The sequence below is a fragment of the Macrobrachium rosenbergii genome, chromosome 48 (genome assembly GCF_040412425.1).
Source record: "Macrobrachium rosenbergii isolate ZJJX-2024 chromosome 48, ASM4041242v1, whole genome shotgun sequence".
Taxonomy (NCBI): Eukaryota; Metazoa; Arthropoda; class Malacostraca; order Decapoda; family Palaemonidae; genus Macrobrachium; species Macrobrachium rosenbergii.
Genome location: NC_089788.1, coordinates 50,733,032 through 50,758,417, shown reverse-complemented (window position 1 = coordinate 50,758,417; position 25,386 = coordinate 50,733,032). Strand labels below are relative to the sequence as shown.

The window sequence follows — 25,386 nt, the reverse complement described above, 5'->3', positions numbered from 1 at the left end:
ACGCATCATTTTTCCATGATCATCTTGTAATAGCACTGCCCCAATTATCCGGCATCATTTGCATCCGTGAGATATAGAACTGAGTTTGCAGAAAGATTCTCAGGACCTCAATAATTTTGCATCATCCCATTCCAGCGTGTTAGCACAATTCTTTCGCAACGTATCAATTAAAGGAACAGCTAATGTAGTGAAGCCAGGAATGAAGCTGGAATAAGAATTAAAAATTTGTTGAACATAAAATTGAACGAAACATTTAACGACGTTTCTTGTTTTTTGACGGCAAGGGCATACTTTAGATGGCCAAGCCTTTCATGAAGAGCAGAAAGTTCGTTATTTTACAAGTGTGAATTTTAGATATTTAATCACTGAATACCCAAAGAAACATTTACCTGGATCAGTTTTTAATTCATTGGGTAATCTGATAAACAAATGATCCAAGTCAAGAAGATACCCTCCTCACTTGTTGCACAACAACATTGACAACATTTTATTCCCTTTTCCGTAGTCCAAAAATAATCACTCGTTAGTCTTGAAGCACAAGCAGTTTTTAAACCGAATGGAATTCTAGTAAACTGCGTCAAATTTCAGTGGGTAGCTGGTGGGGGATACATCTTCCTTTCATTATCCACGAGAATTTGCCAATAATCCTGGACCTTGTCAGTTTTATGAAATGTAAATTTCTCCTACAAAATTACCAGTGGATTCTTCCATAGTAAGCACAGGTTCTACATCTAATACTGTAACATAATTCGGAACGAGGAAATAATGCATAAACGCCATGAATTTATCTTTCTTTACAGGAGGGAGAGTTCGATTTTATAGTGCTTTATGGGGTAGTACAAAGTTGTTTATGAATTGGAACATCTGTTGTTAACTTAATTACATATTCATCAGTACTTTCTTACGGGGGTTCGGTTACATCGGGATTTTTGCCTACTAAGATTCAAATTTTATAACAGATATCATTACTTGAATCTTCAGAAAAGGGAATGTTCTGAAAACTGCCTGACTTTGAATCAAAGAATACTTGCTCAGTGCTATCACCTGGTTCGCTATTATAAGTGATGACTGATTGAACAAGTGTCCACGGATGCCCATAAAATCCATTCCCTGTTCCTCAGCATACTTGTTTCTTCTTTTACATCTCTCTCAGTGTCTTACCAATATCTTCTGCACTCATCCCAAGATCATTTGTTCATGTCATTTTATCAATTTTTCAAAGGACTCCGCCAACATGCATGCAATCAACCGTAACATTAACAGAATCGTAGGCGCTTGTGCACTCACACACAAGCACAGAGGCTAATAAATTATCCAACACCATCAATAAATGAGATAAGTGGCAAATAATCGGATTTATCAATATGTTCATAAATAACTTAAATGCAGATACTTAATAGTACCGACGACATTACTTTTCCTGCAATCACGGCGTTCATTATGGAGTAAGGTAATGCCACGTGGGGTCGCCGCCAAGAACTGTAGTCTTAGAAGAATGTAATTGATAAAGAATCGCTCTTGTCAGGCCGGCAGCAATCCCTTACTAGCAAGAAAATCAGTAAAGCTAAAAATGAAGAACTATAAGAACTTACACTAAGAAGAACTGGTTTCTTACTCGTCTCTTACACAAATAACATAAAAATATCTATTTTTATTAGAAACTTCTCACTATAGAGCACGTATAAAACTCATGGTGTGACGGGGACAAGCCTGACTAAAAGTCTGAAAAGTAATGACGAGACAAAAAAGTCTTTCGGTTATAATTTCAAAACATGCTCATACCAAATCAAGTTACATCATTATGAACAATTCAAAGTAACTTGTGGTTACAAATGAATATATAACAACTGAACTGAGGAAGAAAATTGTAGTGGTTGCACTAAAAACATAAAATTTAAATAACTGCGAACGAATTACCAATTGGTGTTCAGAGAAGTACCAAGAAACCTCTTACAATAATCAGCAGAGGACATACACTTATTGGTAAATGGTCATCGGTGTATATATAGTAAAGTGGATTCGATAATAATTGGGTGCATGTGGATTAATCCTTGAAAGTGTAAAAAAGATTGTGCACAGTAAACAAAGTCATTGTAATTTTATTATATATATATATATATATATATATATATATATATATATATATATATATATATATATATATTATATATTATATATAAATATATATATATATATATATATATATATTTATATATATATATATTTATATATATTTATATATATATATATATATATATATATATATATATATATATATATATATGTGTGTGTGTGTGAGAGAGAGAGAGAGAGAGAGAGAGAGAGAGAGAGAGAGAGAGAGAGAGAGAGAGAGAGAGAGAGAGAGACGTGTAACACTGTACTGAGTTATCACTGTGGAGTTGGGTTGATGGCCTGAATTTCTTATGAATATAAGTCACAGGGTCGAAATCCATTGTTATCTATCTTAAAAGCTTAGTGCATCAAGTCACTATGTCCCATGTCAAAAAGTCGAAGTCAGCCCCATTTACAACTCTAAAAGCCATGGGTTCGAACCCACGTTAGGGCAATTGCAACTGTTGTTAAATGTAGTCTTCCCGATGGCACACTAGATTTAATATTTGTCGCTTAAGATTTGAACGCATTATAAAGGTAAGAGGCTAAAAATAATGCCAGCCTTTCATATTTTTAAGGATATGATCGATTATGCATATGTCCACTTTTTAGATATAATTGACTGGGTTCTGGTCAATAGTATATAGTTGGTTATACTGTCAGATCGTTCAGTAGCGTTTTGGAAAGTGCATAATGATTGCACCTTTCTTAGGTTGCCATCTCACTCTCTGGATCTTCGGGTAAACCTTTGAAGAAAATAAGAACTTTCAAAGGATAAGGGCCTGATATATATTATAGTTATTGTAGGTCTTACGGATCGGGGAATTTCCCTGTTTAATGTTATGGTTTAGTCCTTTTAGCTGTACATTTACCATTATCCGCGTCTTGCGCTCTACTGGATTCACAGCAAGAGCAATCATGGCAGCTTAACACTTATTTTCGTGGGCATTTTAGATGTCTGGAATTAGGTTTATGGGTGATGTTTCGAAATTTTCTATTATCAAAGTAAAATCATAAGTTGTTCTGATTCTTCCTTAGTTTATTACAATTCTTCTTAAGGTATGTGGTGGTTTAGAGAATTGATTCTTGGTTCTGCTAAAAAAATTTTTTTTTCCTGAATGCAGGGGCCATTGTTAATGGGCAACCTAATGCCTTGTCAAAGCCCAAACCAGTCAGGTTAAAAAAAGAATAACAAAAAAACAAGGCTTAACCCTGAACAAAAGAATTAAGACCCTTTGCATCATGGATAATGGAAAGATTAAGTCGGGGAAAGTGGAATGAAGAAGAAAGTTCAAAAGCTTGGTAACTGGAAAGAAACAGCCTTGCAATCCGAAGATTCCTGATTTTCATTTTTTATATAACTATTTTTTCTTATTTTTTGAGGAGTCAAATTGTAATCTAGAGTCAGTGGTTTTTTTATGTGCTCTCATTATTCTGAGTATTTTTTTTATCAGGTAATTTTAACTGTTGTCAAATTTCTTCCTGGTTGATTTCGCCCTGAATTCTTCTATGTTCTATGGATTTTTAAAGTTTATCGTCATTTACGCACCTTCTACATGTGCCATCGCCTAGCAAGCATATGTTACATTTCATCAGTATTTGTAACAGTTTTCCTGTCTTATTCACTGACGTTGTGGCCGTCTCGGTTTTTATTCACATAAAAACAGTGATATAGAAAACTATATAATGACTTCTCTTTCGGTACTAAGAGGCTCAGAATTCCTTCGAAACGGAAAGATTACCCTCTGATATAAGCTCAAGCTGAAGAACCACAAAACACTTCACCATTGCTGAAGCATTTGTAAAATATCCTCACTCTATTATGGTTACATATTCTCAGAAGATATAGAACAAGGATTTGGTAGAATGTCATTTTGGACTAGAGATATTAGTAATGTTATTAGATCGAAATCTTCTGACCTATAGTCTGCCAAACGTTCTAAGATCGCTAAGCTGTAGCTAGGTAGAAAACGCAGTACAACTACAACTATTTAGCCATTTAAATATTTTCCCCAACGTTAATCCCTTGTTTTTGGTTTCGCCAGAGACCTGTCATTGACTGTAGTTTCTACCTTGGCTTTCCGTACTGTTGAACTAAATATTTTACTAGACACACCAAAATACTCGTAAACTAAAGGCACTAAGAAAATGCACAAAACATAATTAACCAGTATATTAATATACAAACATACACGGAAGTTTCACACAGAAATTTCCCTCAAGTAAACATTAGCATCTAAATAAACTCAAGCAGCTCACATTAACTGTTGGGGTCCTGAAGAATTTACGACTACTAGAGATGCGAAGTAGTTCGGCAATCACCTGAAATTATGACAGGTCATCATTAAAACTTGAAAAGCATAATGAAAGTCATAAGTCTTTAAAATTGCCTATCAATACTCTCTTTAAACACTGAACTAAGTCACGTTAAAACCGAATTATTAAATTTTCTAAATGGTTAATAGCTGCCCTCGCACCAATGCATATATTACTGATGTAACACTTCCAAAGGGATATAAAAACTGCTAACCGTCAATAGAGTACCAGATGCCAAGACACAAGACACGTAAATTTCGATGATTATTGAATTTTAAGAAAAGCAAGGCCTTACTTTAAAAAATCATTTCAATAAGGGCTGAAGTTACCAAGAGCTCACTAGTGACCCGCTTTCAGGTTGACCCTTATCTGTGATGAATTCCAGAGCGGCACTTTGGTATACTAAGAAGTTATGTTCAGACTCGATCAAGACCCATATCAAGACGATGACGAGCGTTGTAGAACTACTTCGAACAGACGGCGCAAGGTAACACTGCAGCACACTCCCCAGGAATAAGGCTAGACCACGATCATTGCTGATACATCAGGCTTCTAAAAATGTATGAGAGCGTCAGTTCCTTTCAGGTCCTACTGGTATAAAGAAGGATTAAAAACTCCTTCAGGTGGTTTGTGTCAGAGTGTAAGACATTTGGCTGCCCGACTGCTACTGCTCATACCGTCTTAACTGGAGTAAACATTTTTTTTTTTTTTTTTGCCGGCTAAACTGCGGGTATCAGGTGCAAGGGCGTATTTGAAAATGGGTCGTGGGTTAACTATACAAGTGACAAGTACTTAACGAAATCAGCAATTTACATAATTTTCATTTAGTCCACGACCAGCGATGCAATTTTTTCTTTAAAACAAAAATTTCATCTTAGAAAAAAAAAAGCTACTAATACTTCACTCATTCAAAATCTCCCGTGTTTTCTGCTCACTAACTATAGCAGCCTTTCTTTTTGCACGGAGCAGCCTTAGCTAAAAGTCGAGATGAATCATCCTCAGTCCCTGAAATTTCTTGGTCATCCGATCTTTCCAGAAAAGGAATCAGTGATGTAATATGTCTTAACAACTTCTCTGGAAGCACCCTTTAGTATCCGTGCTCCTGTAGCTTCACTGTTACTGCTGAATTCCAATTCTTTTACCAAACCCGTAGGGTAATTGTGAGGTTTTGTGTGTACACTCGGCAAGAAAAGTGAGGATACAGTTTTTTTTAAATCTTCGGACATATATTGCTAAATAATGAGACATCTGGCAACTTTAGAAAGGGGGGGAGCTTCAGTCTTATTGTGTGTGTTTTTTGCTTGACCTCCTATAACTTTCAATCATATTCTACGGTTCTGAAATCATTGATACTTAAATGCAGTAGTCCGCTTTACAGTATCATTCAAGTTGTAATTTGCAGCGACAGTTCTGAGCAAAATAAATATTTTTCCACGTAACCTACGAAGTAACCTTGCACATATGAATTTATGACACCACAATGAACGGAATGCTTGCATAATCGGAAACGCGATCTTCCATAATGAAATCAAAGTTAAATTTGAGCTATGTCCAACGAAAAACTTGGGGAACAATAAAGGAACGAATGCAATGTTATGTTATGAGAGAGAGAGAGAGAGAGAGAGAGAGAGAGAGAGAGAGAGAGAGTTGCTGTTGTGTAAGCCTAGGCCTATATGCAGAGCTACTCATTTCATTATTTTCTTCCTTTTAGAGATTGAGCGATACTATATTTGTATAGTATGTTTTAGCAATGGAGAGAGAGAGAGAGAGAGTTGCTGTTGTGTAAGCCTAGGCCTACATGTAGAGCTACTCATTTCATTATTTTTTTTTTCTTTTAGAGATTGAGCGATACTATATTTGTACAGTATGTTTTAGCAATGGAGAGAGAGAGAGAGAGAGAGAGAGAGAGAGAGAGAGAGAGAGAGAGAGAGACTATGGCAACGTTAAGAAACATCCAGTTACTTGTGTTTTCCCGCCGAAGTTATCGCGGTACTCCGCACATCATAGAGAACGCTCTTGCGGATTTAAAAAGATTGGGTCAACCTGCCCTAGCTGTCACAAAATTTACTGCCATTAATTCCAGTTGACCTTTAAAACAGTGAAATACAAATATGAATGTGTAAAAATTAAAGAAATTATCATTACCTCGTATAATGATGCAATAATAAGCCTGTTCATAACGGAAAACGAGTAAATATTGCCGTTCTGATAAACAGTACTACACCGAGATATCCACACATTATCTTTTAGATCTCTATGAACGAAGTCATCTGAGAAATTCTGATTACTTCGGACATGCATGGTGTTTTTAAGTATCTGAACGTTTTTGTTTTGCAGATTTAACATATATGATATAATTTGCATTGTATTTTCATATTCTAGAGTAAATTTACCGAGATTATGTGTTTTCTGTAAGAAAAAAATTAAAATTCGATGAACGAAATCTAAAGAAAACTCTATCTTCACTTTTCTTGCCGAGTGTACCTCTTATAGTAGAACAATTTCACCAGTTTTAATACTCCTTTGTGTAAAGGTTCGTATTTGCTCTTTTAATCAAAAGCTTGGTTTATAAGTGTACCCAGAAACTGGGAATAATTAGATAAGATTATTTCTGGCTTTCCTTAATTTCATATACTCATCTTTGACCTGTTGGGGATGTTACACAAGGTTGCCAGTCAGGATCCTAGAGCCTCGATGGCTCGGTCGGTAGAGCAGCAGACTCGGACTTCACAATAAGTCTGTGTCGCGGGTTCAAATCTGTAGCCGACCGGTCGGAGGGGCGGACACTTATGCTATCCGTGTAGACACCCCAGGATTATGTATGTAATCAACGGATAGGTTTGCTGAAAGCTAATGGGTGTTACAGACTAATACACACACACAAACAAAGCCACTCCAACATCCTCTAAAAACATAACAGACGCCTTACACGTCTCGAACTGTCTGCCTAACCGCTCACGTCTCCTCGCTGCTGGGAGAAAGGGAGCTGGGGATTTGGCACGATGCATATACACATGTGCTACTGGGGTCTAAGCGATGTCAGGCAGGGCAGCCGATCGAGGCTATGGCCTACCCCAACGCCAAATCAAAAGTCCTTCAAAAAAAAGAGAAGGCATCGTCTTTACCCCTTATGAAAAATGGGAAAAAGCACGTTAAACGAAGAAGTTGCCAGTCAGGATCCTCATCAGATATACCCTGTAATTCTGGAATAAGATCAAGAGAAGTCGGTTCATAGCCCGTAACCAACTTTTCGGGTGTAATTGCTTCAGGTACAAAGTCTCCTTCTGAAAGGGATTTCCTATAGGCTATTGGTCGCCTATTAACAAGGTAAATAGTTTGACAAACAATAAGTTCAAAGTCTTCATAGGATAAGACAAGGTTTTTTTATTCCCCCAAGCAGCATTTTATTAACCAGTTTGACACAAATTTCAATAAGAGATCCAAGTTTACTGCATCCTTTAAAGTATTGCTGAAACTGGATAGGACGAACTCTATTTTCTTCAAAATAAAATTGAGTTACATGATCACTTAAAAGGTCCTGCATCACATTAGCCCCAGCTATAAGTCGTTTCCCCATATCACTAATACATAATTCAGGGATTCTATAATCAAAACAATGCATCTGAAAGGATTGCAGAGATTCCGTTGCACTAAGATCATTGCAGATTTTAAGATTCACAGCCCTACTCCAATTACAAGCAACACATAATAACCATACTATTTGAGTTTCATTATTCCTCCTGACATTGAAAGGACCCATATGATCAATAAACACATTTGCAAATGGCTTTGATGGTAGATTAGACCTGAGTTCCTTGTATGAATTCTGATATAGCTTGAAAGTTCTATTATTAAAACAAATACAATGCACACACTGTTTTAATGCTTTTTTGATTGTTGAAAGTTGCCTTGGGATATGAAATGTGGCGAATTTCAACTAGAATTGAATAACTTCCAGAATGAAACAGATTGACATGAACATCCAAAATAATTAGCTTTGTCAAAACACTGTCTTTTTTTAAAAAACACGGAAACCATTATTAGTACCAAACCATTTCCTAAATTTGCCTTTAACCCAAAGAATGCCGTTTTCATCCATGAAAATATTCAGGTGAGTAATGAGGTTAGGAATGGCCTTAAGATTAAAACGTTTCTTACTCTGAAAGTAAGTAGAGATTTGAAAAACAAAGGAGTAGAGATTTGGAAAACACCTCCTTTGTTCAGTTGAAATAACTCTTTACTTGCTTCTGCAAAGAGATTAGGGTTAATGTCAGGTGAGGTTTTATAATATATAACTGCCTTAGACTTTGCAGGGATCAATAACATATTCAGGAGTTCCTGTTTCCTGAATAAGTTTTTTTGAATAAGTTCTGTCACCGGTGGTGCACTAGAACTGGAGAGGCACTCTGAGGGCGCAACTGCCTTAGGATTTGGAATAATAAAGGACTTGGCCCTGTTCTCCACAATGAAAGTCATCCGACTGCATATCAGGACCAACGAGAAAATCAGTTTTAGACAACTGCACATGGGAGAGGCGCCTGGTAACACAGTCGGCCGGATTGTCCTTTCCTGAAAAGAAAGGAAACCTTATTGGAAATCGTTGACGTAACTTTCGAATATTCCCAATTCTGTTCATTACAAAATGTAATTTTATCTAATTTCTGGGATGAAGCATTAAGCCAGTGCATTGCACAAAGAGAATCAGTATAGAGAGCCATTTCCACAATAGTAACTAGTTTCATGCATGAAGGACCTGAGAGAGATCTCTCTGCAGCTCCTTAAGTGTTTCAACATCTAAAACAATGGCATTTAACCCTAATGAAGGAATTGACTCATTCTTCAGCTGAGAGTTAACCATACGGTTCCTAGCTTGAACAAAACTCAACTTACCCGATTCAGTGTGCTGCAAGAAAATTCCTGTTCATGTAAGCCGTGACTAGCATTAGTATAAGCCACAATCTTATATCTATCGTTCCGTGGTCTGACATACCTACCTATCTGAATGGGAAGAGAAGCATTTGCCTGTTTGCATATATTACACCATTCACGTTGAAACTCTGATGGCAACAGTGCATCCCAACCTAGGCTTTTATTGCACTGAAGCCTGTACATAAACAAATGGCTTCTGTTTAAAACAGGCATGTTAAAGCCATATACAGTATATTACACTTTGTAAAGACACAAATGAAATATATAAAAACATTCAGAATTTTAATAACACGTAGGTATTGTCTGTGACACCGAATAATCAAACAATGTTATTTGAGTAAAATAGAAAGTCACTTCCATGTATTATTTCAACAACTGTACAAAATACATGACATCTGCAGGAAAAATTAATACGGCTTCTTCGTCTCCAAGAACTACTTCAAGAGAAGTAAGAAATTTAGCAAAAAACTAACTTCGTAACACTGGGTATGCATTTCATCAGAAATAACCGGCATCAAACTTATGTTGCCCCCTCTCTGACCCCCAACTACTCATACGGCACCTTCACCTCTCACCGTACATTCGCTTTGTGTATAGATTAAAACCACTTTCGTCAATGTAGCTACGATGTTTTTGCAACCCTTCTAAATACATGTAATGTGCATACTGCACTCTATATATAGCTTCCTTTACAGCTGGAGAGTTCCTGTCCTGTGGCACGTTTTCACATTTTTTTTTATAGTAATGAGCGTTGCATCTAGTGCCCTCGACAATGGAGTCACAAACATGGGTTTTTGCAGGGAATGACTCCCTCAGTACCTGGTTAAGTTCGTTGATAGTAATCACTGGAACTACTTATATCGTCACTAGAAAGTTCAGGCTTTCATCATCAATCTTGCGCTTTCTTCCAGGGTCTACACGACCATCGGCAAAATGACCTTTTTTTTCTGGTGGTTCCTCATGATTCTGTATGCTGTTGCCCTCTTAAAGCCAAGCTCTGCAGCAGTGACGAGAAAATCTTCGTTAGCCTCATACTTTTGAATGACTCTCCTCTTATCTAACTGGGAGACTTGATTACGAGGGCGAGGCATGATGTCTTCGAACGCTAATATGACAATGACTAGAGGTTCAAAACAATTTAAAATGTAAGCTCGTGTTAGATAATCCCTCCCCTTTGTTTCCCAATGAGAAATAGCATTTTGTTTAATTGTCGGATTGTTTGCTGTAACTGTCATAGAATTGTTGAACTGACTTGTCTGTTGATTTTAATTGTCGTTAGGAAATTGGTTTGTCTAACTTATTTTCACTGTCGTACAGATTGTTACATTTACTCGATATTTCGTATGAGTGTTTAAACTGTGTCAAACTGACACTATTTTTCACATGAGTGTTATAAGAACTTTTTCTTTGTTTTGTGATTTTGAATCCTGTCCTTATTCATTGTGGGGAAGAAAAAATCTGAGCGCATGGCTTTATTTTGTTCAGGATCATGAATAGGCTTTATTATACCTAGTCCTTAATAGTTTGATCCATTACATGTAAATAACTAACATTTTTAAGCGTCCTAAAATTGGACTTCAAAATTACCTCTGCTAAATTTTCATTTTTTTGAGAGTAAGTGCGACACCTCACCATTCCTAAGTCAAGGAACTCTATTCCTACCATCAACTTCTCTGGATATATTGTTAAAAGTATAGTCAACCAACTGTTTGTTCAGTTCTATAGTTTTTTCCTCATAAATAGTTTGGTCATAATTAATGAATTTAGGACATTTAAGCTCCAATATTTCATTTGTGGCTTTTTGCAGTTTATCCTCTATAAGCTTTCCCTTATCATTCAAAACAGAAAAATTGCCGCTACTTTTCAAAATGTGATAATGAAGGTCATGAACCTCATCATCAACAGTAATTATAACAAAATCCATAACCAAAAATTAGTGAGAGTGGACATTAACACAAGACTCCAAGATAAATGGACAAGAAATGCTAGCACTAAACGGTATAGAAAGTTGTGACAAAAAAGGTTTATTATCAATCAATTTATGAATATTACCTAGCAGCATGATGCCAACTGGTGAACCTACATACACTGACAGACTGTCCTTTCGAAACTGGACATCTTTATATGGGATGCAATGAGCAGCATCTGAACCAAACAAATTTTCAATAACCTTGACTACACGGATATTTGAATGAAGACCCACATCAGCAAATGAATATCCTGTACATAAAAAACCATTCACAGCCGTGCTGAGCATTGGTAAATTCAACTTAATCCTTATTTCAAGACCATGGCAGGAATATTATGACTACAGTTTTAGTTTAATGGGAACTTCAACTAGCTTACTAATATTTTTAACCATTGAAACCATGAATTGTAAGATTAACATTTTTAACATTCTTATAGTTATGAGTACGAGCTAATGTCTGGGAAACAAAAGTGCTTTGAGATCCACTGTCTTTTATGCCCCTATAAGGGCTATCTTGTCCAACAATACCAAAGGTAAAAGTAGGAAGGACAGAGTCACTAACAAAATTTGAGAGTACTGTAATCCCATTATTAGTTTCTGTGCTTGTTCTAGTCCTTCACTTTTCTTACAATCTTGTGAATTACCTTTGGTACACAGAAAAGAATAATGCCAGTCAAAACATTTAGAACATTTTTGTTTAAACCTAAATTAATTTACATTTAGCTGTGGGGTACACAAAAACAGCACGTTTCAAACAACCTTTAAAATAATTCAATTTATCTACTTTAGACTGCTGCGTTGGAAATTTAGTGCATTTATATAGTGCATGATTAATTTCCTTACCATAGACCTTCAAACATAACGAACAACTAGGTTGAACTTTATTTGTAAGAGAAAGCATTTAGCTGCCAAACTAGCTGTATTTTAAATACTACTATTACAAAATACAGAATTCTTTGAAGGAGTTTCATTTAGCAACCTTCTTGAATTTTCATACCTCTCACAACCTACGAAAAAGTTATTCAATATTTCTGTGATAGAGGGAGAGGTCTTATTAGTAATTTGCACTAAATCTTTCTTAAAATAATCCAAGCCTACCCAAGCAAAATATGTCAACATATCATCCGAGGATATCTGCAAAACTTTAATAGACTCTCATAAATTCCTTAGACTTGAAACAATTAAATGGATCATCACCTGGATTTAGTTTCAGCTCTGCTAGTTTCTTAATGGTATAAGACTTCCTAACCTCCTCTGAAGCAAAAGCTTTGGTCAGGAGTAACTTATCATCGTGGTAACACTGTATGTGCTAAAAGGGAATTCGGCAAAACTTTAGATGTTTAAGCAAAAGTAATAAATTCCTGTCAGGATATTTATAAACACCAGTAGTAGCCTCAAATTCTACAAAAAAAAAATAAAAAATCTGCTAAAGGTCCTCATTTTCAGTGCTACTAAATTTTGGGAGGGCCGCTGTTGGCTCTTTAGTTAACTAAAGCGGTGTCGGTGACACTATGAAAAAGTGAATTCAAAGGCGTTCTTCTTTCAGTATTATCCAAGTAATCATGGCAAGCTAAAAATTCCTCCTCTAAATCAGTTTCTGGAACTGTACTATCCTCTAACTCTAAATTTTAAATTTTTTAATCTAAGTCAAACAAACTCATATGGAACCCTAACAGGAGACCCTTTTCACATACTTCCTGAGGTGCAGTAAAAGCTGCGTAGGAACCCGATTTATTAAAAGCGTCAGTTACCTTCTTACAAAGAACTTAATCTGAGTAATGAGCTGATGTAATTTGGACATAAAAATATATTACCTGACAAAAAAAAAGAGAACGAAAAGCAATGATTGCAAATACAGACAAAGCTAGGGAGTGAGCTACAGCTAAACAAGCGCAACCTAAATTCGAGAGCCTCTGAATTACCTAACTTGCTACTATCCTGTCACAGTCGCTATGAACTAAATATTTTACTAGACACACCAAAATACTCATCAACTAAATGCACTTAGGAAACGCACAAAACATAATTAACCAGTATATTAATAATACACAAACATACACAGAAATTTCCCTCAAGTGAACAACATCTAAATAAACTCAAGAAGCTCTCATTAACTGTTGGGATCCTAAAGAATTTACGACTACTATAGAGATGCGAAGTAGTGGGTACACAATGTATGCCTAATTTAGTTCGGCAATCACCTGAAATTATGTTAGGTTATCATTAAAACACGAAAAGCATAATGAAAGGCATAAGCCTTTAAAATTGCCTATCAATACTCGCTGTAAACATTGAACTAAGTCACATTAAAGCTGAATTATTAAATTTTTAAAATGGTTAATAGCTGTCCTCGCATCAATGCATATTACAGACGTAACACTTCCAAAGACATATAACACAGTCAGTAGAGTACTAGATGCCAAGACATAAGACGTAATTTTCGATGATTACTTCATTTCGAGAACAGCAAGGCCTTGCTTAAAAAAATCATTTCAGTAAGGGCTGGAAGTACCAAGGGGATAACCAGTGTCCCTGCTTTCAGGTTGACCCTTACCTGTAGTGAATTCCAGAGCGGCAATTGGGTATACTAAGAGGTTATGCTCAGACTCGATCAAGACCCATGCCATGACGAAGACGAGCGTTGTTGAACTATTCGAACAGACGGCGCAAGGTAAACACTGCAGCACACCCGCCAGGAACGCGATGGTTTTTCAAGTAGATGGCTGGTTTAAGACTTCAGACAGTAAAGTAACCGCTGACCTAATTGCCATATGCCGAACCCCCTTGTCGCAGAAACTGAGATTTGGCCGCACAGGTAAAAAATTATACCACGTATTGTTGTTGGGAAAAAAATTAGCTTTCCAGTGAAAATATCTCAAGTCAGATGAGTTTTTAATGTCAGTTGAAAACTCATGGCTATACTTTGAAAAACTTTACAGCCTCTATAAGGCCACACTTTATCTTAACAGTGAGACGTTCGTCAACACGGGAATTCCTTATTCGCCCTATCTCCCCAATCTTCGTGTTTGACCGACTAGACATCAAATATGACATCAAACATTTTGTTTGTCACTGTTTTAATCATGACGCTGCAGTGACCTAGTAGGTGCTTCGGAGCTTTGCTCCCAGTCGTGGTATGTTTCGAGTTTAGAAATTCTGTCTTCGAAGTTGTGGAAATTATTCAAGGTCAGTTTAGGGAAAGTCAGAAAAATATAGGCAATAATAATAAAAATCACGGAGTGTTGTGTTATAATTATATCTCTAGATTTTCGGTCTGCTGTAATACCTTTAGAGTTTTCATTTATTGTACTCCGTCAAGTCTTTCTCTTAATACCAGAACTTTTCTCAGATATGTGAGCAGAAAAGCTGTAGAGATTCAAGATAAAAACGGCATTCATTGTTAAATGTAGTATCCATCTGTTGAATGATTGGATGTAACCCATATGTAAAGTAGTCACAAGTTCTGCAGTGAAGCAGCACTTGCCCTTCAGCTCCTTCCCCCAAAATATTCTTGTTTTGCTCTGTCTGGCAGCTTTTTTCCTTTTCTCTGAGTATTGCAGCCCACAGTAGAAAATTTTGTTCTTTGGTCTCTCTTTTCTGATCCATCCATTAGTAGACTCATTTTAGGTATATGCCTTATGTATATGCTTGTTTGTTTACGTAAGGAGTTGTAACTAGGAAGCATAAATGAACTAGAAGGGGCAGGAGGACATAACGTTCAAGGAAGCCTTTGACTTCTCTCTTGAAAGGGGGAGGGTAAAAAAACAAGGAAAATGGGAACATCGAGAATTCTTAAACTGTAATAGAAAGAAGGTGTCTAAGTTAACCTGTCATAGGATTGCTAAGATGGATGAAATGCTTGTGTTTCAAGAGATCCTACGTGATGGCTATTTTGTTGCCTTTTAAGAGAAGGAGGATAATGAACTTCTACTGTAAAAGCGAGAGAGAGAGAGAAGGGGGGGGGGAGTTGGTTAGGCGAGTTAAAGGAAATGTGTGATAAGGAAGCCAGACTATATATTTCAAGATAAATTTAAATATTTGACTCGTGTACTCAGGCGTTGGCGATTCGTTTCAAGCACCCGTGATGACCAAAATCTAAAGAGAAGTGAAGTGCAGTTGCATTATTAAATAAAATAATTCAATGTAACTGTAGACCGAGAAGATATGAGCTAAGCATTGCAAGCGGTGAACGTAACCAGATTTTGTCTCTTACTCAAACGTTGTTAAGGGAGGAAAAAGTCAGAAGAGAGCGTCCGAGATCAGCAGAAGCTTTTGTCATTTACAAAGCATCGACCTGAGAAGTCATTGGAAAATAGGAAAGAAACTAACTATACAAGTTTTGGGGATAAAAAGGGATAAGAGACAAACCAGTGTGATACACTGGAGGTGACTCGAGGAGTCGTACTGCTAAACACTCATTTTTCAGTATCCTATCTCGTCGTGTCTCTTCTGATGTAGTTAGTTTAGCCTGATTTTCATGATCGGGGAACTTTGAGTAAAGGAATAAAGATGTGTTAGTAAAAGCCAAGTACCTGGTTTTATCAGATGCCTCAGAAAGATCAACAGGAAAAGGCTGGTCCTTAAAAAAATTACCAGAAAGTTGTATTATCTGATTTTTAGAGAAACTGACACCAAAGAACGCAGTCGCTCTCGGATCGTCGTCTATGGTTCGTGTTACACATTTTCCTTTCAGAATCAAAGACTTTCTTCTCTAGGTTTTTTTGAGATATTTCATTTGAGATACATATGACATAATAAGGACGCAATGAATTTCAAGTATTTATGCAGTGTTTTATGCCAGAAACTAATTTTATAATTTGTCAGCAGCTTGTAAGCAGTCGCGCATCTCGGTATGGCGATGAGAAATCCTTTGCACTTCCTGTAAACGTCGCTTGCATATTTTTCTGGCAGTATTTCAGGAATTTCAGTGGAATAAAGGTAAACATAAAAGCTTGGTCCTCTGTGAATTTCATGACTAGCCACCAGAAGACTGCTGTGTTAAGTGAGAGGATTTTTTGTTATATTTTTTTTCATTCAACTGCTATATCAGACCAGGTTATGAAATAAAAAAAGAAAGCATTCATGTCGCTGTTAGTTAATTATGAGGATAAATTTCACAAAAACGATAAACCATTTGTATATCAAGAAAAAGCTCAGCATTGTGGTATTATTAATGTAGATAATGCCCTCTTGATTCAGATGATATTAGTTTTGTGGGTTGTAGTTGAAAGTTTGTTAGCATTTATTTTGTTTTTGTTCTAACATTACTTTTCATTTGTTTGAAGACTATTTCTTTGATGGAATTTTGCGATTTATCCAGAAGTTTCTGTACAGTAGCTTCTGTATGTACTTGTTTCATTTAAGAGTAATGTAAATCGTGCCCTTCGTAGGTCTTCTCTATTAGTTGTTATAAGTACTCTTGCAATCTGCTTGCAAGGATGTAGAGTCAATTGATTTGTTAGCTATGTAAAAAAGCTTCCTTGCGTAACTGTTTCATAGGTTTAGTCGTAAAGTTATTTTCCCAATTCACGTATGCAATGTCGGTATTCCTGTTCTCTTCTAACCTTTGTTTGATTTAAATCATACTGCGGACTTTTGTATTTATATATGGAGTCATATAAGTTGTCCCTTAATTGGCAGGACCCGGAATCTCGAATATTGGTGAAATTCACCAACTCCCGTCAGAGCCCAAGTCTATTGGAAATAACGACTTCATCTTAGTTGTGTTGGTACCTACCAATAATGATTTAGATTCCTTTTAGAAAATAACGAGATCAAGATTGTCTACGGCCGCTTGTATCTCTGAGACAGAACCGTTTGTTCGCTTTTATCTCTGAGACAGAACCGTTTCTTCTAGTCTAGACATGACAAATCTTCATACAGTCATTACCTGTGGGATTAATCGGCAGACATGGTCAAAATAAGATGTCCCACCCCTAAAGGTTATTCTGTCTTTATTTTGTCTTATTATGACTTCCTGATCGTGAACTACTTTGATGCACTTGATCCTAAAACTTTTTAGATGGGTAGTGCCGTCAGTGCAACTCGCGTTATGCACTAAAGGCATTACTAAAGGGTGTTTGCAGCGTCCCTCCGGCACCTAGCTCGATCCACTTTTTATACCCTTCTGCTTTACCTCTATTCCCGCTTCCTTACTTCAGTCATACTGTCCCAAACCTCTAACTGTTACTTTTTAGTGCAGTTTTTTGGTTTCCTCCCATGCAGTTCCACCTTTAGATCCTTGTATTTCATTTCCTTTATTTCTAGGATCTCATTATCTTGCTGTCCAATCATTCCAGCTCCCTCTTCTCACCGTCTTAAGTGCTGATTAACCGAAGGTCCCCAGTGCTGGACTTTTGGGGACCTTGTAGGTCTCAATTTCATGAGTCAGTCGGTCTTGATCCGGAAACTTATCCCTGTTTATGTAGGTATCTGTGTTCCTGATGATTAACTAATGCCTCCCGGTCGTTTGCGTTAGAGTAAGTTAGCCTTATGCCAAAACTCTTACAATTAACATTATTACTGTTAAAATACTGTCGAAGATTCAGGGCAAGAGCAGGTGTAAGAGGAACGGAGATTATTATTATTATTATTATTATTATTATTATTATTATTATTATTATTATTATTATTAATGACTTCATGTTGGCGTAAGGATTTGGAAAAAAATGGGACAAGGAAATAAAAACAGGGCGAAATGCGTTCAATATTTTTAACTGTAAATCCCAAATAAAAATAATTTGTATGAAACGTAATACCAGGGTTTTTATATGATTGTGAAAAATTGGGTTCATTATCTTTTTCATTGTTATTGTAATGAGGCTGACGAGTGTGATTAAGTGCAAAACGATGTTGATTATGACGAGGTCTATTTCTGTGGCTAAATCATAGTGTCGATGTCAACCTTGTGTTGTAAGACTTAGCATCGCTTTTCCCCATGGCGTTCAGAATAGGATGAGGGAGATAATGACAGAGCAAATGCTTGAGGCATTAATCTTCCTGCAGCGCGTCCCTCGGTCGCTGAAAGGAAGCGTTGAACAGTTTCAAGTGGCATCGTACTCCAAAGTTAAGTGGTAAACTACTGCGGCCTCAAGTGGCGGAATACCGAAGTCCCCAGGTGGCGGACACACTTATGTTTAATCGAAAACTACCAGGCTTCGGAAGGGATGGGTTCGGAGTTAATTGGACGCGGCAGGCTTCTATAGTTGCCTCTTAGTGAAGGATCTTGTGTTAGTGTCTGGGGACTCAGGCCTTGTTAATGCTGTGGATTAGGATGGGCTGCTCAAAAATGGGTGTTATGCTTTCTTTATTCTCTGATTTTCCTTCCCTACATAAGATGAATTCAGGAACATGGTACCATTATTCTTAATTTAACACACAGAGGCACTGTCGTATCTGCGTACAATTGTTAAATCTCATTAGGTTTATGTAAAGTATATATGTTTGCGTTTACGGTATACGGTGCACACTGCAGTCTCGAAATTAGGCGAGAAAACGTTTTTCATGCAATCTCGAACCATATCAGATTCCATGCTGTGTAAACTCTTTCCGCTCAGATGAGATATTGAATACGTGCTGAATGAAGAAATAGGAGACTTCTGGTGATACCAAGAAGAGGCGAAATAGGATACGAGAGTGATAGGAGAAAATGAGTAAACTCGAGTTATAAGAACCTTTCCTTTGTTTCTTCAATAGCAAAGGTCGAGATTAGAAGCGACCTCTTTGGAGTGTTTTCTCTGTGGAATTTAGTAAATATCTGAGAGGGGACTTGACTCTCTCTCTCTCTCTCTCTCTCTCTCTCTCTCTCTCTCTCTCTCTCTCTCTCTCTCTCTCTCGTGCATATATATGGAGGGATGTCTGTTGTATTCATATATGGCAATATATTCTTGTTTTAACTTCTATGGGTACTATTTTTATGCGGAAATTTGCCAGGCTCTTGACTAGTCCAGTGATAAAAAATAATAATGGAGGATTTTTGGCCAAGTGATGCAAAATTCACCATAATAATAACAAGCCGAAGGAAAGATGTTGCTTTTATCTGGCGTAAAATGTGGCACACGGAGACTTTCCCATTTTGACTACACACATCGAGAACAGCAAATCTATGCAGAGACTGTTCTAAGAGTCTTTATTAAGAAATAATTGCTCAAATTGCAGGTACTTGTGTCAGCCGTTATCCTACGATATGAGGAGAGGGAATGACAGGCGGGAAAATGAAATGGGTGCATTGCAAATTTCATTGTCAATTCATCGCTTCCTCTTGCCTGCGTCAGGCAGGGGGAGAGCATGGGTCCTTCCTGCTGCAGGTGGTGGTCCAACGACCGCTGTTGATTATTTTTATTATGAATATAGACAGTTCTTTAGGGACTACAATAATGGACACATTGCCGAGTCATTATTGGCTTATTAAGAATACGTTGACTATATGATTGTTACAGAAAAGAAGAAATGATAAATTTTTGGAAATGTGTAGAGAGTACTGATATAAAAAGGGACTATAAAAAAAGGTAAGTTGACTTTGTCCAGTTACCTAGTCTGCTACTGTAAAACAGTAATATTGTAATTTGAGGAATATCGAAAAATAGTTGTGAGGCCGGCTTTGTCATCTTGCCTCGGTTTTGACTATAATAGTACTCAGAAGTGGTGTGTAGTCCTCGTTAATGTTTTTTTTAAAACAATTACCTTCTAGATATTTGTAGCGCTTCTGTGAGAGTTTGCAACACTCATGCTGGTCCTGAGCCAAAACAAAAGAGAAAGTTAAGACTAGGTGGAACAGAACGATGCTGAAACTTGCAACACGGCTTAGCGGTCTGCTGCAAGCTGCAGTGCGTCATAGTTAGGCTCGAAAGCCATCACTCATATATATATATATATATATATATATATATATATATATATATATATATATATATATATATATATATATATATATATATATACAGGTATATACACACATACGTACACACACACACACACACACACACACACACATATATATATATATATATATATATATATATATATATATATATATATATATATATATATATATATATATATATATATATAAATTTTAAAGTGGGTCGTAAATATTTTTGTCGTTTAGGAAAAAATCATGATGCTTTCGTTTTCGTAGCAATAGCAGCAGCGTTTCTATCACAGAGCAATCTGTCGTTCCACTATTGTCAAGTTTTCATGATGAGATACTGAGAATAAAAATGATGCGTTTATTCGCCCATTTTATATGATTTCCTGAATTCAGAGGTGATGGTATCCCTTGGATTTACTATTATTTAGGAGCAATGATTCAATATTGACGTCCGTGGGACAAAGTTCTTGATATCGTTTTACGCCTGTTATCTCTGTTCGATATTTAGCGTTTGGAATCGGATGAAGTCCTTAATGTCGTCATTTCTTCTGGTAGGAGTTGATTGTTGATTCCCTGCGGCGAAAGCGGGATATTTTATATTACCTGGTTGAGTGCCCGGGTGCCCCTTTTTCGGCGCTAAGTACCAGTTTACAGTCAGGAAGTTTCATTCTGTTATAATACTTAGTTGGTTTATTAACCTAAATGATTGTGCCCTTAAGATATTTTTTTTCAGTTGTGTTGTTAGTCATCTACTCATGTCTATTCACTTGTGGTGGTTGTACCATAGTAATTGAACAGTTATATGGTAGACATATCCATGGCTGAGCTTCTACGATTTTCTGGTAGGCTGAGCCTTGGTACCTGTGCATTGAGCTTGAGTATGTTCATTCAAGTTCTTACTATTCCTAATACTCGTACAAACAAATATTTTTCTTTTTCCTTTCCCTTCACCTGCCAGCTTATTTTCCGTATTCCTGACGGGTTCCGGATACCGTAATGTTCAAAGTGGATTTTAACGCTATTTTTATCACCGAAGCTATCACGTTAACTGGAAAATCATCAGAAAACGGGCTGCTCCTACGAATTACATTATACGCTGACATGTCTGATCGTATTAAACTAGCTAACTTCAGCGATACCATGAAGATTTTACCTTGTAAATCCCTCAGCTTTGATGGTTTGCCAGAAGAAGTTTTCAAGTTCTGCTAACCAATAATTTACATATTGATTGCCACATTATTCATCGCGGGCATAATGCTCCAGTTTCTCCCAGAGTTCCTGCTTTCAGTACATTTAATACCAGGAACAAAAACAAGCTTAAACATGCATCTGAACCCAATATGGATTTAAATCTAATCACTTATCCGACACTTACAATATTATGCAAGAATTGCCAGCCTATGACTTATCATCCAGTTTACCTGTTTTGTGTTGATTGTAAGAAATGCATTTTAACAGAGAAACTACCCGAAAATTCTTAAAGCCTCGCCCTTATAGATTAAATTAACATACTTTGTGGCTGACTCTCCACACTTCAGTTTTGTGTTTTACAGAGTAACGTATTGTGATACACCTTTGGCTCCTCGAATGGACTTCATCAAGGTGGTATTCTCTCCCCGTATCTGTTTAGTACGTACGCAGATTTCCTGAAGGTTAAACTAAATTCGCTCCCAAGCGGATGCACTCTCAGCAGAATAACACTTGGGAACCTCTGTTAATCTCTCCATCACTGCAAAGTCTAATATACAGTGAAACCAAGACTAAGTGCATGTTGCTGCAGGCCTGGATCGCTTAGAACCATTGATGAGCCACAAATATTCTTCGGGAATCATCGTCTAGAATTTGTACAAGAATTCTCGTACAGGGGCACATTATCACAGGCGGCCTAAAAGATACGGCTGGCATAGATACGGACGGAAGCTATGTGCGACTGTAAACGTGGTTGCAAGGAGATTTGCCGCCTTTCACCGAGAAACCAAGCTGCTGCTCTGCCTTTTCTGTTGCTGTATCGTACATGGTTGCACCCTCTGGACGAACTATATACCTGAAAGACCATGAGACGTACTACTGGTGTCTATAATGCCTGAACAACACAACTCGCTGTCAGCCGGCAGCGCAGATGTTCATAGTAAACAGCCGAAATAATTTTGAAAATCGTTGCTTGGCGTCCCAAGTTCACTCACTAGCTAAAAGCCGCATTCGGCTCTTTCAAAGCATCTTCGACAGAGTTGGAAATGAAATATAAATTGCGGGAGAGAGAGGTGGGATAATGAGACATCTCTTTTTAACTGGCGTTATGTCTTTTCTCATTATAGATGATCTCAAATGCTGTTTATGCTTGTTTATTTCTCTCTCTTTTTTGGCCACCATGGTTATTGTCATTTGTTATATGAGTTTTTATTGTTGTTCTCTGTTTACGAATTATTATTAAATCTACTCCCATTAAGGCGGGAGTTTGTCAGACCTGCCTTTGCTCTGGTATGCTCCTCTGTGCTCTCAATATGCTTTGCTGTTTCTCTTTGAGTTTTACATTGTTGCCATTATCATTCTGATTATATGGAAATAATACAGCATCTCTGAAGTCTCGTACTGTGAGCTAACTCACTCAAGTTAACTGCCATTGTATTTGAGGTTTGTTGCTGATTCTTCCTTTTAGCGTATTGTTCCTGAATTCTTTATTTTGTATGTCATCAGTATAAGTGTCAGCAATGTTTCAGTGTAATTGTACAGCATTTCTTCCTGTCTTCGGGTAATAAGTATGTTTGTATTATATTGTATCTGCTTTAGTGTTTCTGTTTTTATGGGCTTGAGTCAATTTTAATCCAACAAGTTTACATTAATTGAGTTGCCGAAAAAATGGGGTGGCGTATGGTGGTTGGGATTTGAATCTTATGTTTAAATGATATTATTAATATAATAACAATAACAGAACATTATCTGAGCAGCCGAAAAAGTGCGTTGGCGGTAGGGCTGGGAATTTGGATCATTGTAAGTTTCGTAAGCAATCCGCATCGTATATAGCGTCGTTTGTTAAGGGTTATGTTGTTTCTTACGTTATGAATATTGTCATAGCCTACGTGTCTTTTTATTACGTTGCTGGTGTAACTTACGCATCCCTAGTGTTCTGACAGTTCTTTCCGACATACTGTTTAGCATTACGGCGATTCCGTTGAAGCATAGTTGTCATTGTATCCATACCTTAATTAACATTGGACACGATGGATATGTTTAATGTGTAATGTGCTTTCCTTTGGGAGATTGACATAATTTTAGCTAACTGGTTGTATAAAAATAGCATTCTTGAGATTGAAAGTGGATAAGAGAAGTCGTCTGGAAGGTATTTAAATGATAGATAATGGAAGGCATTGCTGAAACTTGAGTACAGAAATACTGTCTTTCTCTCTGAAAACGCACAAAACTCAAAAGTCAAAACTGACAGACGAACTGCTCTCAGTAATTGGTTTTTACTTGTGTGTTACTAGGCAGACCGCGACATGACAATGATGGCGATCAACTGACTCTGCAGGAATGTCTAGCCAGAGGTGGGTAGGGGCCGGAGGTAGTGGGTCACACAGCCAGAGGAGGAGGAAGGTGGTGGTTTTGTCTTCAGGCAAGCGGATGTTGTGACGACGGCCATAGGCTGTATTGTGATATGTCTGGTCTTCTCACGTCAGGGAAGTTGGAGGCACCTTGAATTTCTCTCTCTCTCTCTCTCTCTCTCTCTCTCTCTCTCTCTCTCTCTCTCTCTCTCTCTCTCTCTCTCGCTTGCGCTTTGTGTCAGTGTGTGGGTTTGTATGAGTTCTACTTAATTTCTGTGTGTGTTCTCCCGTGCACATTCGGATCTGTGATTTGCCACTGTAATATACGTTTGAGCACAATGTAGAGCATATTTAATGGTGCACATTCCATCGTATGTGTGATAACCGGGTACATGACTTTTTTTACCATATTAAGCAGGTGATGTTTTTTCTATTTCGGATCTCTCTCTCTCTCTCTCTCTCTCTCTCTCTCTCTCTCTCTCTCTCTCTCTCTCTCTCTCTCTATATATATATATATATATATATATATATATATATATATATATATATATATATATATATATATATATATATATATATGTGTGTGTGTGTGTGTGTGTGTTTGTGTGTGTGTGTTTGTATGTATGTATAAATTTTTGTCACTGACACCGAGGCATTTTTTTTTATATCCAAAGAATATTTGGCCACAAATTTAGTTTAATATCCAGTTTACTATACCTCGGGAATAACTTAACCCCAAGGTACTTTCGTTGTTTCTCAGTCAGGCGGCTGTTTGAGTCCTACCGGTGACGAAGCACTTATCACTATAATTCCACTTGGGTGTAAGTTATTCCCGAGGCATAGTGAACTGGATATTATCCGAAATTTATAGCTTAATATTTGTGAATGTGTATGTATGTATGTATACATTTATGTATGCCTGTATGTATGAATGTGTGATAATTTTCTACAACTTATTTCCTTACCCTGTATGTGTCGCCTAGATTACCGCTTCTCACATGTTCATAATGAATGGCTGTTGTGTTTTGAAGGAAATAATACGAAATCTTTCAATTTCATGTAGGCTAACCATTGTTGAATTTGATATGCACAAGTAAAATGTCACCAATATTGTAACGGGGGCCGAGTTTGCTCCTCTTGTTCATATTTTTACCGTATTTTGTTAATCTTCTTTTTGATACGTATATATCAAGAATAATCAGCAAGTTAATGACCGTTTTGGCTTGAATCTTTGAAAGTGTCTACATTCTGAATAATAACAGTATAATAAAGTTCAGAATGAGAAACATATAAATGCAACATAAACAAACACGCGCACACACAAACACACATATATGTGTGTGTGTGTGTCTGTGAGCGCGCGCATATATTCTAAACACAGCCGTTTTTTGAACTGAGATGGATACAGAGAAGTTACCAAACGCAACGGTTTTTACCATCTTCAGATTTAACTTCTGAATTATGGATGAAAACCCAGTGCAGGAAGTTTTCATATTGTAGTCGTTTCATACACCTGCACAGGAGGCTCATCAGCAATGCGTCGAATCCCCATACTCACACATACACACGCACACTAACACGCACTGCGCTAATTACTTTTCATCATGGATGCCCTTTCTTCTTCCTGGGTATAAAGTTCTTTCCTTTCTAAT

At 37.0% G+C, this 25,386-nt stretch overlaps 1 protein-coding gene and 1 long non-coding RNA gene across 3 annotated transcripts in view; one reads left to right on the top strand and one right to left on the bottom strand.

Moving 5' to 3' along the window:
• LOC136831376 (uncharacterized) overlaps positions 1-25,386 on the top strand; it is a 1,849,518-nt gene that overhangs the window by 702,467 nt on the left and 1,121,665 nt on the right. The window lies entirely within an intron of this gene.
• Positions 7,672-14,526, bottom strand: LOC136831372 (uncharacterized). Its single transcript, XR_010850849.1, has 3 exons — positions 13,881-14,526; positions 9,319-9,426; positions 7,672-8,997 (listed from the first exon to the last, which is right to left on the bottom strand). It is a non-coding gene; the product is annotated as an uncharacterized lncRNA (long non-coding RNA).